Source organism: Salmo salar, chromosome 11, assembly GCF_965601325.2.
Source record: "Salmo salar chromosome 11, fSalSal1, whole genome shotgun sequence".
NCBI lineage: Eukaryota > Metazoa > Chordata > Actinopteri > Salmoniformes > Salmonidae > Salmo > Salmo salar.
Genome location: NC_138301.1, coordinates 83073551 through 83086042, shown reverse-complemented (window position 1 = coordinate 83086042; position 12492 = coordinate 83073551). Strand labels below are relative to the sequence as shown.

The 12492-nt window shown below is 40.6% G+C and overlaps 1 long non-coding RNA gene across 2 annotated transcripts; it reads right to left on the bottom strand.

Moving 5' to 3' along the window:
* Positions 1-7643: 7643 nt before the first annotated feature.
* Positions 7644-12271, bottom strand: LOC106563013 (uncharacterized). 2 transcript variants are annotated; one of them, XR_001319161.3, is made up of 3 exons: positions 11734-12271; positions 10784-10973; positions 7644-10105 (listed from the first exon to the last, which is right to left on the bottom strand). It is a non-coding gene; the product is annotated as an uncharacterized LOC106563013 (long non-coding RNA). The 2 variants fall into 2 exon arrangements; XR_001319162.3 differs by having other exon boundaries at positions 10903-10973.
* Between the last annotated feature and the right edge of the window lie 221 nt (positions 12272-12492).

Sequence of the window (12492 nt, the reverse complement as noted above, 5' to 3'; positions counted from 1 at the left end):
CTGAGGGAACTGCCATCTGATGTTAACATCCAAATCTGTGTGTACCGGATGATGACTAGGATCAGTATGAACTAGTTAAGACCAATTAACTTTGGCATCCAACCTGTGGGAACTAGTTATGATCAAAAGAATGTAAGCATCCAAACCTGTGTGGACTGGATGGAAACTAGACCTGAGTGGACTAGTTAAGACTTTAAAGCTAAATCCCTGTGTGGGTTAGAGACCTGTGTGGACTCAAAGAAGTGCTATAGAAATATTAGAGAATGCATTACAATGATGGAGTTTAAGATAGTAAGATGCACCTGTAACTGTTTTAGACCAAACCCCGTTTTAGAAATAAGTCCTCTAGTTACTGCCGTTTTAAGGTTATGAGATCCTGTACCATGGGTTAGTATTGTAAGATGTAAATGTATGAGTTGCGTTATCTCAGGACCTAACCCCAAGATAGAAATTAGAAAATATTTCAACTGATTTTAAAATATTGTAGGAAACAACTAATTGATTAAGTATGTTTTAGGAAGAGTACTGTGTAAATGTGAATGAGTGGTGTGAGTGTGGAAATATGGGCTAATCTGAAGTTTGGATATTAAGATATAGAAATGTGTACTATAAACTGATTTAAATTTGGTTAATAAGTTTCAATATGTAGCATTATCTTGTGGTTCCGTCCATCACTGCCCATCATAGAATATCACGGGGTGGTATTATTAAGTGCTAGATGTTATTTTAGAAAGTAGCGGCAAGTCTATAATTTCTAGAAGTCTAAGGAACCGTTGAGGATACGTGTGGAGCATTATTCCCACAGGGCAGCGTCCGGGAAACTAACTACACTCCACTGGGAGTGTATGGATGGAGAGCCGTTGGAAACGAACATGGAGTTGTTAATTAATGTTGAATACCTAAGATTTTCTACGTTATGCATGGTTTCTGTGAATATATGTGAAAATACGAAATTGTACATGCGTATAATCGATTACTTAGAGATTTGATAAAGTAATACTGGGAATATAATGATATGCAATTTAAACAACCCATACGTAGACGTACGTAGTTTCACAGTGGTCTCTTTGTGGATCATTTGATAGAGATAAAGTTTAAAAGCATTATATGACTGTCTAAACGCTTATGGGATTTTCTCCGTCTGGCTAATAGTCTCAGAAAAAGATTGGAATATACTAAAACTGTGAGGAGAGAGGCACAGAAATAAATTCAGAGAAGATGTGAACAATAGCAAAGCCATAAAGACACTAAGAGAAGTGCATGGGCATTATACCAATTTGGCTCGTATATGGGAGAAAAAATGTAATCATGGATAAAATTTGGCAGCACATGTTAGCGTTCTATCAGTGTAATCGCACTAACTGTACCATTTGTGAAGTAATTTGAGTATGTAGTATGCTTGTTGGTCTTAAGATATAAATTCTTTGTTTTAATGAAGTATGACAAATATGTTGGTTGCACTATCCTTATGAACCGCATAGCATATCATTGCATTGAGCTAGTATATTAACTATATGCTATCCAACTACCCAACGTTTGTCGATTTGATTATTCACATCATTCTTAGCTTAGCTAAATGGTATAGTTGTTGTGCATCCTCAATGGACATTGTTAAATGGGGTACTTTGTAAATTCGGATTTCAGAGCAGTTGTCTGAATGTAACAGAGCGCAGAATAACTGATGAATTTACGAACGCCCAACGCCCGTTGAATATGGCCAGTGTAAAATTGGCAGTATATATGGGTGAGAGCAAAAATTATGGTTACAAATAGTCAAACTTTGCATCAGCTGCAATTAAATGTAGTCGCTAAATGGTGTAGATTTGAGGGTTCTGTGTTGATACAATATGTAGTGAATTTGTTATTGGCGTAAAAAAAGAGGAACTCATAGGCCAAATATCACCACATTAGAAAACTATTTGGTAGAGCAGGGTCACAAGGCATCATATGGGAAAGTACAACCAGCGAAACAAGAGATAACTTGTTTGGGGGTTTTGAGAACAATGAGATTCAGGAAAACCCTAGGGGTTTTAATCGTGAGGCACTTTATTTTGTTTTATTCTAAAATAGATGTATAGAATTGACGAAAGGAAAGAGTAGGACCACGAGTAATAAAAGTGGCCTCCCTGTGAATAGAAGTTATGTTTGTTTTGACTATAAAGTATAATTGTAAAAAAAAAATGGTTCATCACCTGGTAACATAACGTTAGACGGAAAGACAGAGATCGAGATTGTAGAGGGCTTTCTGAGTTAATAGAAACAGAGATGTAGACTAGTGAAGGTAACAAAGGAAATGGGCAAGCCGGCTGGGGCATAGAAGCCCGACGAGCCGGCTGAGGAGTGGGAGCCTGGCGAGCCCACTGAGGCGTGGGAGCCTGACGAGCCGGCTGAGGCGTGAAAGCCTGACGATCCCGTTGAAGCGTGGCAGCTTGACGAGCCAGCTGAAGCGTGGGAGCCCAATGGACAGGCTGAGGCATGACGTGGGATGGGCGCCTGCCGAACCAACCAAGGCAAGAAAACCTCTCGAGCCAGCTAAGGCGTAGAAGCCCGACGAGCCAGCTTAGGCACCCCAGTCTCAACATCAACAGTGAAGAGGCGACTCCGGGATGCTGGCCTTCTAGGCAGAGTTGCAAAGAAAAAGACATATCTCAGACTGGCCAATAAAAATAAAAGATTAAGATGTGCAAAAGAACACAGACACTGGACAGAGGAACTCTGCCTAGAAGGCCAGCATCCCGGAGTCGCCTCTTCACTGTTGACGTTGAGACTAGTGTTTTGCAGGTACTATTCAATGAAGCTGCCAGTTGAGAACTTGTGAGGCGTCTGTTTCTCAACTAGACACTCTAATGTACTTGTCCTCTTGCTCAGTTGTGCACCGAGGCCTCCCACTCCTCTTTCTATTCTGGTTAGAGCTAGTTTGCGCTGTTCTGTGAAGGGAGTAGTACACAGCGTTGTATGGGATCTTCAGTTTCTTGGCAATTTCTCGCACGGAATAGCCTTCATTTCTCAGAACAAGAATAGACTGATGAGTTTCAGGAGAAAGTTATTCGTTTCTGGCCGTTTTGAGCCTGTAATCGAACCCACAAATGCTGATGCTCCAGATACTCAACTAGTCTAAAGGACAGTTTTATTGCTTCTTTAAACAGAAAAACAGTTTTCAGCTGTGCTAACATAATAGCAAAAGGGTTTTCTAATGATCAATTAGCCTTTTAAAATGATCAACTTGGATAAGCTAACACAACGTGCCATTGGAACACAGGAGTGATTTTTGCTGATAATGGGCCTCTTTACGCCTATGTAGATCTTCCATAAAACAAACCTGCCGTTTCAAAGCTACAATATTAATTTAAAACATTAACAATGTCTACACTGTATTTCTGATTAATTTTATGTTATTTCAATGGACAAAAAATTTGCTTTTCTTTCAAAAACAATGACATTTCTAAGTGACCCCAAACTTTTGAACGGTAGTGTATATATTTACAAAAAAATACATGGGGGATTGGAAATGATGCAGACATTTACATTGATGGAAGCTATAATCTATCTGCAATAATAAAGCTGATCTACCACCTAAAGAAACAACAACAAAAACTCTGTAAAAAAAAATGCAATGTACAGTAGCAGATATATTAGAACGAGCTATGTGAAGAATAAAGTATACAGGCGGTATAAAAAGTGTTACAAAAAATACAGTATTCAGTTGAAGTCAGAAGTTTACATACACTTACACACATTTTACACACATTTCTTGTTAACAAACTATAGTTTTGGCAAGTCGGTTAGGACATCTACTTTGTGCATGACACAAGTCATTTTTCCAACAATTGCTTACAGACTGATTATTTCACTTATAATTCACTGTATCACAATTCCAGTGGGTCATTCCAGTGGGTCATTAATTGACATCATTTGAGTCAATTAGAGGTGTACCTGTGGAGGTATTTCAAGGCCTGCCTTCAAACTCAGTGCCTCTTTGCTTGACATCATGGGAAAATCAAAAGAAATCAGCCAAGACCTCAGAAAAAAAATTGTAGACCTCCACAATTCTGGTTCATCCTTGGGAACAATTTCCAAATGCCTGAAGGTACCACATTCATCTGTACAAACAATAGTACGCAAGTATAAACACCATGGGACCACGCAGCAGTCATACCGCTCAGGAAGGAGACGCGTTCTGTCTCCTAGAGATGAACGTATGATGGTGCGAAAAGTGCAAATCAATCCCAGAACAACAGCAAAGGACCTTGTGAAGATGCTGGAGGAAACAGGTACAAAAGTATCTATATCCACAGTAAAACAAGTCCTATATAGACATAACCTGAAAGGCCGCTCAGCAAGGAAGAAGCCATTGCTCCAAAACTGCCATAAAAACCAGAAAACGGTTTGCAACTGCACATGGGGACAAAGATCGTACTTTTTGGAGAAATGTCCTCTGATCTGATGAAACAAAAATAGAACTGTTTGGCCATAATGACCATCGTTATGTTTGGAGGAAAAAGGGGGAGGCTTGCAAGCCGAAGAACACCATCCCAACCGTGAAGCACGGGGGTAGCAGCATCATGTTGTGGGGGTGCTTTTCCGCAGGAGGGACTGACACACTTCACAAATAGATGTCACCATGAGAAAGGAAAATTAAGTGGATATATTGAAGCAACATCTCAAGACATCAGTCAGGAAGTTAATGCTTGGTCGCAAATGGGTCTTCCAAATGGACAATGACCCCAAGCATACTTCCAAAGATGTGGCAAAATGGCTTAAGGAACAAAAAGTCAAAGTATTGGAGTGGCCATCACAAAGCCCTGACCTCAATCCTATAGAAAATATGTGGGCAGAACTGAAAAAGCGTGTGCGAGCAAGGAGGCCTACAAAACTGACTCAGTTACACCAGCTCTGTCATGGGAATGGGCCAAAATTCACCCAACTTATTGTGGTAAGCTTGTGGAAGGCTACCCAAAACGTTTGACCCAAGTTAAACAATTTAAAGGCAATGCTACCAAATACTAATTGAGTGCATGTAAACTTCTGACCCACTGGGAATGTGATGAAATAAATAAAAGCTGAAAAAAAATCTTTCTCTCTACTATTATTCTGACATTTCACATTCTTAAAATAAAGTGGTGATCCTAACTGACCTACGACAGGGAATTTTTACTTGGATTAAATGTCAGGAATTGTGAAAAACTGAGTTGAAATGTATTTGGCTAAGGTGTATGTCAACCTCTGACTTAAACTGTGTACTGTAAATGCACAGTGTGAAAACAGTATAAAAGTAACAGTCCAGTGTTTAAGGTCTCCATATACACTAATTGGGACAGCAGCATTGGCTGTGTGTTTGTGTGTGTATTTGTGAGTATGGCCGTGTGTGGGTATATGGGAGTATGGAGTCTGTGTTTGTATGAGGTGTGTGTGTGAGTGAGTCTATCATTGTCTCTTACTTACTACAGGAGTACTACTTACTACCGGTGTTGGAACCGGTTCAGGGAAGAGTACGAAAACCGGAAAAGAGTGACTTTTTTGAGGAACTGAACCAGAACTGAGTACGAAAGTGATCTATACTGATCCGAAACAGAACTGTTATTTTAATAACGTTCTTTTATGTGTCGGGCATTTTTTTTCATCCCACAAAAAAATGCAACAAAGCGCCTATGCAAAGCCCTCACTGTCACTCAGAAACGTATTCCAGTGTCTGCCAGTTGAAAATCTTTGCCAGTTTGTGTCTAGGCTACCTTTTCCAATGCTATTTAAGTATAGTTATCACTTTTCATATTGGACTTATTAACTATAAAAAGGTAAGACGTGTTTTTATTGTAGATCTGGTGCCGCTCTGCACACACAAGCTTGTCAGCTAGCTCTGGTCTAGCTCTCAAACGCTAGATGGCATTATGTGTAATGTCTGGTCCAGCTCTGGTCCAATGTTAGTTAAGTCAACTCTCTGAAGTTCAAAGACATTCATTTCAGGGGTTTAAAAAGGAACTATATAAACCCAAACTTTTTTTGGTTCAAACCGGTTCAGAACTCTATTTTGCTGGTCAGAACAGTGTAACGGAACAAAAAAATGAATGGTTCTGTTCAGAACGAAACGATTGGAGAAAATGTTTTGGTTCTACTCTCACTTACTACAGGGGAGGCATGATGGCTTTTCAAAAGTCTGATGGCCTGGAGATAGAGGCTGTTTTTCAGTCTATGCACCTTTACTGTCTCTTTCTGCTGGATGGTAGCAGAGTGAACAGACTGCGACTCTGGTGCACGAAGTCCTTGATAATCTTCTTGGCCTTCCTTTGACACCGAGTGCTATAAGTGTCCTGGAGGGCAGCGTGCCCCCCGTGATGCATTGGGATTATCTGATTATCTAATTTCTGTAAAGATTTTCCAGTAGATACAGTTTATGTAATGATAGACTCAGTTGCACCTTGTGTCACAATATTGTTTTGAATGTTCATTTTAGGACTGATTCGGTCTAAAGTTCATTACTGTGTCTTGAAAACACAATTACATTTATAAAGAAGGCAAATAATTTGTAGGAAAACCTTTTGTCATCATTTTGATGTTGCCAGATTGACTTTAGATGCAGTATAACGTTAGCTAGATAGCTAAGCTTGAGGGGAGACCACCAGATTTTAGCTAGCTAACATTAGCATTGCTAGCTATTTTTGACGAATTTAGCGGTTTTTGATTAACTTTGCTAGCTAATGACAACATTGCCATCTGTCTAATGTAAATTTAAAGACATGATGATGATGGTTGTTCCCAACTAAATATTTGCCTACTTTATCAATATCATCATATTTCCAAATCATAATAGTGAAATTTAGACAAAAGTCATTAGCTCCTGTTCAGACATCAGTCAGTAGAGCCCTTCCTTTGTCTCACTCAATTATCTAATGTCGCCCATATACTCAATAGAACATGGATGAAGTCAAGTGTCTGACATTCCCAACCATGTGTAGTAGTCACATCTACCTAACTTAGCCCACTACCTTTGCGCTTCTACTACATTGTATAGCCGGAGTAGCTATAGGAGTGTAGATTGCCGCTGTCAAGAAGTAACTGAACATCTTGGCTAATTGAGTTTTTCTACAGTGACAGATATGAGGATGTGTAAATTTGACCACGAGGAACCTCATTCAGGTTATTAGAGGTGTGATTAGAAGGTTAGACAAGAAGGTCCTGAGCCAATGGGAGGTCATTGGTGAGGGCATGAGGGTCAGAGAGAGTGGGCGAGTTCGTTTAACATGGCCCACTGCTCTACGTTTAAAATGGATAAGTCTTTGCAACTTTTCTAACAAATGGCTTCCCCCAACACACTCCTCATATTGAGTTGCTGCATCTTTTACACATCCATATGTCTGAATTAAAGGCCCTTATAGTCCTCATTCAATGTAATGCTTGTTGCTTGTTAACTCTCTTGCTCTTTTTTTCATGCACACTCTGTACTTCTATCCATCTCTCTCCAGGTGCTACAGAGACAGAATATTCCAAAGACATCCAGAGCCTTCTAGCTAACTACCGGCGATCTCTCCAGAGCACAGAGAAGTAGGCTCAACTCGTAATAGTATACATATGGCACCTTCACTAGTGCTGTCCGTGTACCCCCCCCCCCCCCCCCCCCAAAAAAAAAAAGATATAGATGTACTATTGTAAAGTGGTTGTTCCACTGGATATCATAAGGTGAATGCACCAATTTGTAAGTCGCTCTGGATAAGAGCGTCTGCTAAATGACGTGAATGTAAATGTAAATGATATAGCATGTAATCAAGGCTCACTCGTTGGATTTACTGTACTTCAAAACTCATGCTCTTTCCCTCTAAAAATCTCCCAGACTTGAATAAAAACTAACATGCGTCTTTCCCCCTGTCTCCAGGTGAGTCTGCTGGGCCATGGAACTCTAGAGCAGCACATCAAAAAACATGCCACCCTGTTGGCAGCTTTCAATGGCCGAATTTGGGGGATGGCTAAATGCAATCAAGCTGTGTAAAATAATGTTACAAAATAAAAAAAAAGTGCCTGTTGGTCTTCATGTTTTTACTTTGGTAACTTAAACATCAAACAACATGCAGACTTTGTCAATCAAGATAACACTTACACCTTCTGATTCAAAAGCTCTAAAAATCAGGTCTCATGTCCAGGGTGAATACATTTTTTTTCATGTACACTGCTCAAAAAAATAAAGGGAACACTTAAACAACACAATGTAACTCCAAGTCAATCACACTTCTGTGAAATCAAACTGTCCACTTAGGAAGCAACACTGATTGACAATAAATTTCACATGCTGTTGTGCAAATGGAATAGACAACAGGTGGAAATTATAGGCAATTAGCAAGACACCCCCAATAAAGGAGTGGTTCTGCAGGTGGGGACCACAGACCACTTCTCAGTTCCTATGCTTCCTGGCTGATGTTTTGGTCACTTTTGAATGCTGGCGGTGCTTTCACTCTAGTGGTAGCATGAGACAGAGTCTACAACCCACACAAGTGGCTCAGGTAGTGCAACTCATCCAGGATGGCACATCAATGCGAGCTGTGGCAAGAAGGTTTGCTGTGTCTGTCAGCGTAGTGTCCAGAGCATGGAGGCGCTACCAGGAGACAGGCCAGTACATCAGGAGATGTGGAGGAGGTCGTAGGAGGGCAACAACCCAGCAGCAGGACCGCTACCTCCGCCTTTGTGCAAGGAGAAGCAGGAGGAGCACTGCCAGAGCCCTGCAAAATGACCTCCAGCAGGCCACAAATGTGCATGTGTCTGCTCAAATGGTCAGAAACAGACTCCATGAGGGTGGTATGAGGGCCCAACATCCACAGGTGGGGGTTGTGCTTACAGCCCAACACCGTGCAGGACGTTTGGCATTTGCCAGTGAACACCAAGATTGGCAAATTCGCTAGACCTCATGTGGCTGGAGTGTGTCAGCAGTTCCTGCAAGAGGAAGGCATTGATGCTATGGACTGGCCAGCCTGTTCCCCAGACCTGAATCCAATTGAGCACATCTGGGACATCATGTCTCGCTCCATCCACCAACGCCACGTTGCACCACAGACTGTCCAGGAGTTGGCGGATGCTTTAGTCCAGGTCTGGGAGGAGATCCCTCAGGAGACCATCCGCCACCTCATCAGCAGCATGCCCAGGCGTTGTAGGGAGGTCATATAGGCATGTGGAGGCCACACACACTACTGAGTTTCATTTTGACTTGTTTTAAGGACATTACATCAAAGTTGGATCAGCCTGTAGTGTGGTTTTCCACTTTAATTTTGAGTGTGACTCCAAATCCAGACCTCCATGGGTTGGAAATTGGATTTCCATTGATTATTTTTGTGTAATTTTGTTGTCAGCACATTCAACTATGTAAAGAAAAAAGTATTTAATAAGATTATTTCTTTCATTCAGATCTAGGATGTGTTGTTTAAGTGTTCCCTTTATTTTTTTGAGCAGTATATTTTTTTCCCATGTATATCAGACACATCATGTGTCAACTAAAATATACTGAATGTACAAAACATTAGGAGCACCTGCTCTTTCCATGACAAACTGATCAGGTGAATGCTATGATGCTTTATGATCCGACATCAATCAAGTGTAGCTTAAGGGGATACCAGTTAAAGAAGAATTTGTAAGCCTTGAGACAATTGAGACATGGATTGTGTATGTGTACCATTCAGAGGGTAAATGGGCAATACAAAAAAATATTCAAGTGCCTTTAAACAGGGTATGGTAGTAGGTGGCAGGTGCACCAGTTTTAATGTGTCAGGAACTGCGCCGCTGCTGGGTTTTTCACGCTCAGTTTCCTGTGTGTTTCAAGAATGGTCCACCACCCAAAGGACATCCAGCCAGCTGGACACAACTGTGGGGAGTCGACATGGGTCAAAGATTGAACAATGGGAAATAGACAAGTGAATGTCAGACCTTGAATTTGTATCAGTTTGTATGAATGAGTGATTACAAGATATGTAGACCTTGCAAAACACAGATAGAAGGGTGTTTCACAATCTTTGTTTAACAATGGCTAAATGTCCCAACTGGACAAGTCCAAAAAGAAAATGTAAAGGTCCTTGAGGAATGTTCCTGGATCCATCCCAGGTTTCCAAGCAGGCCTCTCCTGGGTGGTGTTGTACTGAGTGAAAGACAAAGATTGTCAGATTGGGCCAAGTACAATAAACGAAAATACCTCTCCCCAAAAAATTACGCTAAATCACAATGAAGTCACAATAGAAATAAGGAAAGGAGTATAATAATATCAAAGAAAAAACAATAATGGGGAAATAGTGAATAGATTTAAACAAACTGAATGGGAGAATCAACAAGGCTTGATACAGTAACTTAAACTTAATAAATAAGTAATGTTATCTGGTATCAATAAAGTTCAGGTTTTCAATGGTCTTTGTAGTAAGAGCCAGTGGGGGGACACTAGTGAGTCAAATAGTTCAGATGTGAGCTGGAAGTGTTCAGGTAGAAAAGTCGCTAGAAGTGGAGTGCGAACGAAAGGAATTTTCCCCGGTAGTGAGTCTAGACTGGTGTGGATGGAAAGAAGGGTAGGCTACTTAACTTAGGAAAGGGTGAACATGCATTAACGAGTGTAGCACAAAGCAGTGGAGAATTTTGGCAGGTAGTGCTATCAGTTGAAATGTTGGAAATTAACTATGGAGAGGTATTTAGCTTTGGAAAGGGTGAAAGAGGTGCACACCTTATATTTGTCTGGGTGAAACCCATACCAGGTGAATTAGGTTCTGGGCATTTAATGTAATGCATTGGGGCAGCTTCTAATAGATTCATGGTCACCTCCGGGACATACCTTTCATCACCAAAGCCATGTTAGCGTTTACTTCTCTTGTTGCTGAACAATCCAACCGTTTTGTTTGAGATACATTTTATAAATGGGCAATTTACACAATATTGCATTGACTATAATACCTTTGTTGTGCAACAACAACTTTCTTACTGGTCTGTCAGCATGCTCCTTTCTAGTGATCTTCCATCTCCACCTGAAATGTGATGACAAGAAAAACATGAATAACAACGTGCCTACTCGGTCAGGAACTAATGAAACACTAATGTTTACATGTACAAGCCAATTCTTTATCAGACAAATTGTACCAAAACAGCCTGCTACTCTTTCAGTTACCAATTCATCAATAAACAGTCAGGGGAACTAGCTAACTCGTTTGGAAAAAAGTGTTCAATAGTCACTAGCAAGCAACTATAGATTTTATTTTCTAAAATCATCAGCTAGCTACATTGATGAACTCAGCTGATGTTGGGAGTTAGTGCTTTCCTAGCTGTTTCAACTTAGCTAGCTCATCCAACAGGCTTAAACTGCAGTGAAACAGAAACCAGACCAGACAGCCTGACCATGATCCTACCGGGTTCAACCTAGCTAGCTACCTACCTACCTAATGGCCTTTTTATAATCATTATAGATAATATAAATATATTGGTTTTCCCCTCGCATCTAGAGCTGTCTAATATAGCAAGCCAGTTGATAGTACAGTAGCAAAGATGAATGCAATGTGTGACATTAGTAGCTGTATCAAAGATGTTTAGTGCATTGTTCTGTGGCTATATGGCCGGGCGACATAATTGAGTGAGATTAAATTCATAGGAATGACTCATCACATAAAATAGCTAAACTGGAATTACTGAGTCTACCATTACAGATATCCACTGGCAAATCTTTACATAAATGAGATAATAAAAAACAGGTACAAATGGTATTAGGCTGAATTGTCTGGCTAGCGTTCTTACCTGAGAAGAAGCACCTTGCTGGGATTGCACCATGTTACAATACTAGCAATCTGGGGATGTAAACATTATGTTGTATGGGTCCCGCCTTCCATTTAGCTAGCCAATCAATTGCATTGTAACAAAAATCACTGCTATGATTGGTCAATAAGGCTGGCAATCATATTTGAGTAACATGTTATTGTAGATTTGCGAGCACACAGAGATCATATCGTGCAAGCACAGGTGAATTTCGAGAGAGCGCAGGCAAGTATACCATGAACAGAGAAATGCGTGCTCAACACAATTTCTTGCTCAATTCCATTTGCTGGGCATGCAACATTTTTCTCTGAACTATCTCACAGCTCCTCAACATGATCTTCTGCGCCTTCGCCATTTTTTATCTGAACTCTCAACTCTATGCGCGCTCTCCGTTATTCTCCGCGTTCTCGACATGCCTCCTTGCTTCTTTGAATTGTGAGATGAAAATGATGCCATATGACGGCTGGTTTTTCTATTATAATCCGTTATTGTATGAAGTCCCTGCTACATGCGTCTCATGTCTAGGCCATTGAATTGAGACTCCACTTTGTCCCGATAATGTATTTTTGCTTGATTGACTTACGGTGGTTGTAGCTGGTGTGTTTGTACTCGTTCATGTTCCCACGTCCATTACACCTTGCTGTGATTAAATGCGGTGGGTCGCGCTTTCAGTATTGCTCGAATGCTGCCATTAATCCACAGTTTTTGGTTTGGATAAGTTCTAACCATCACTGTAGGAAC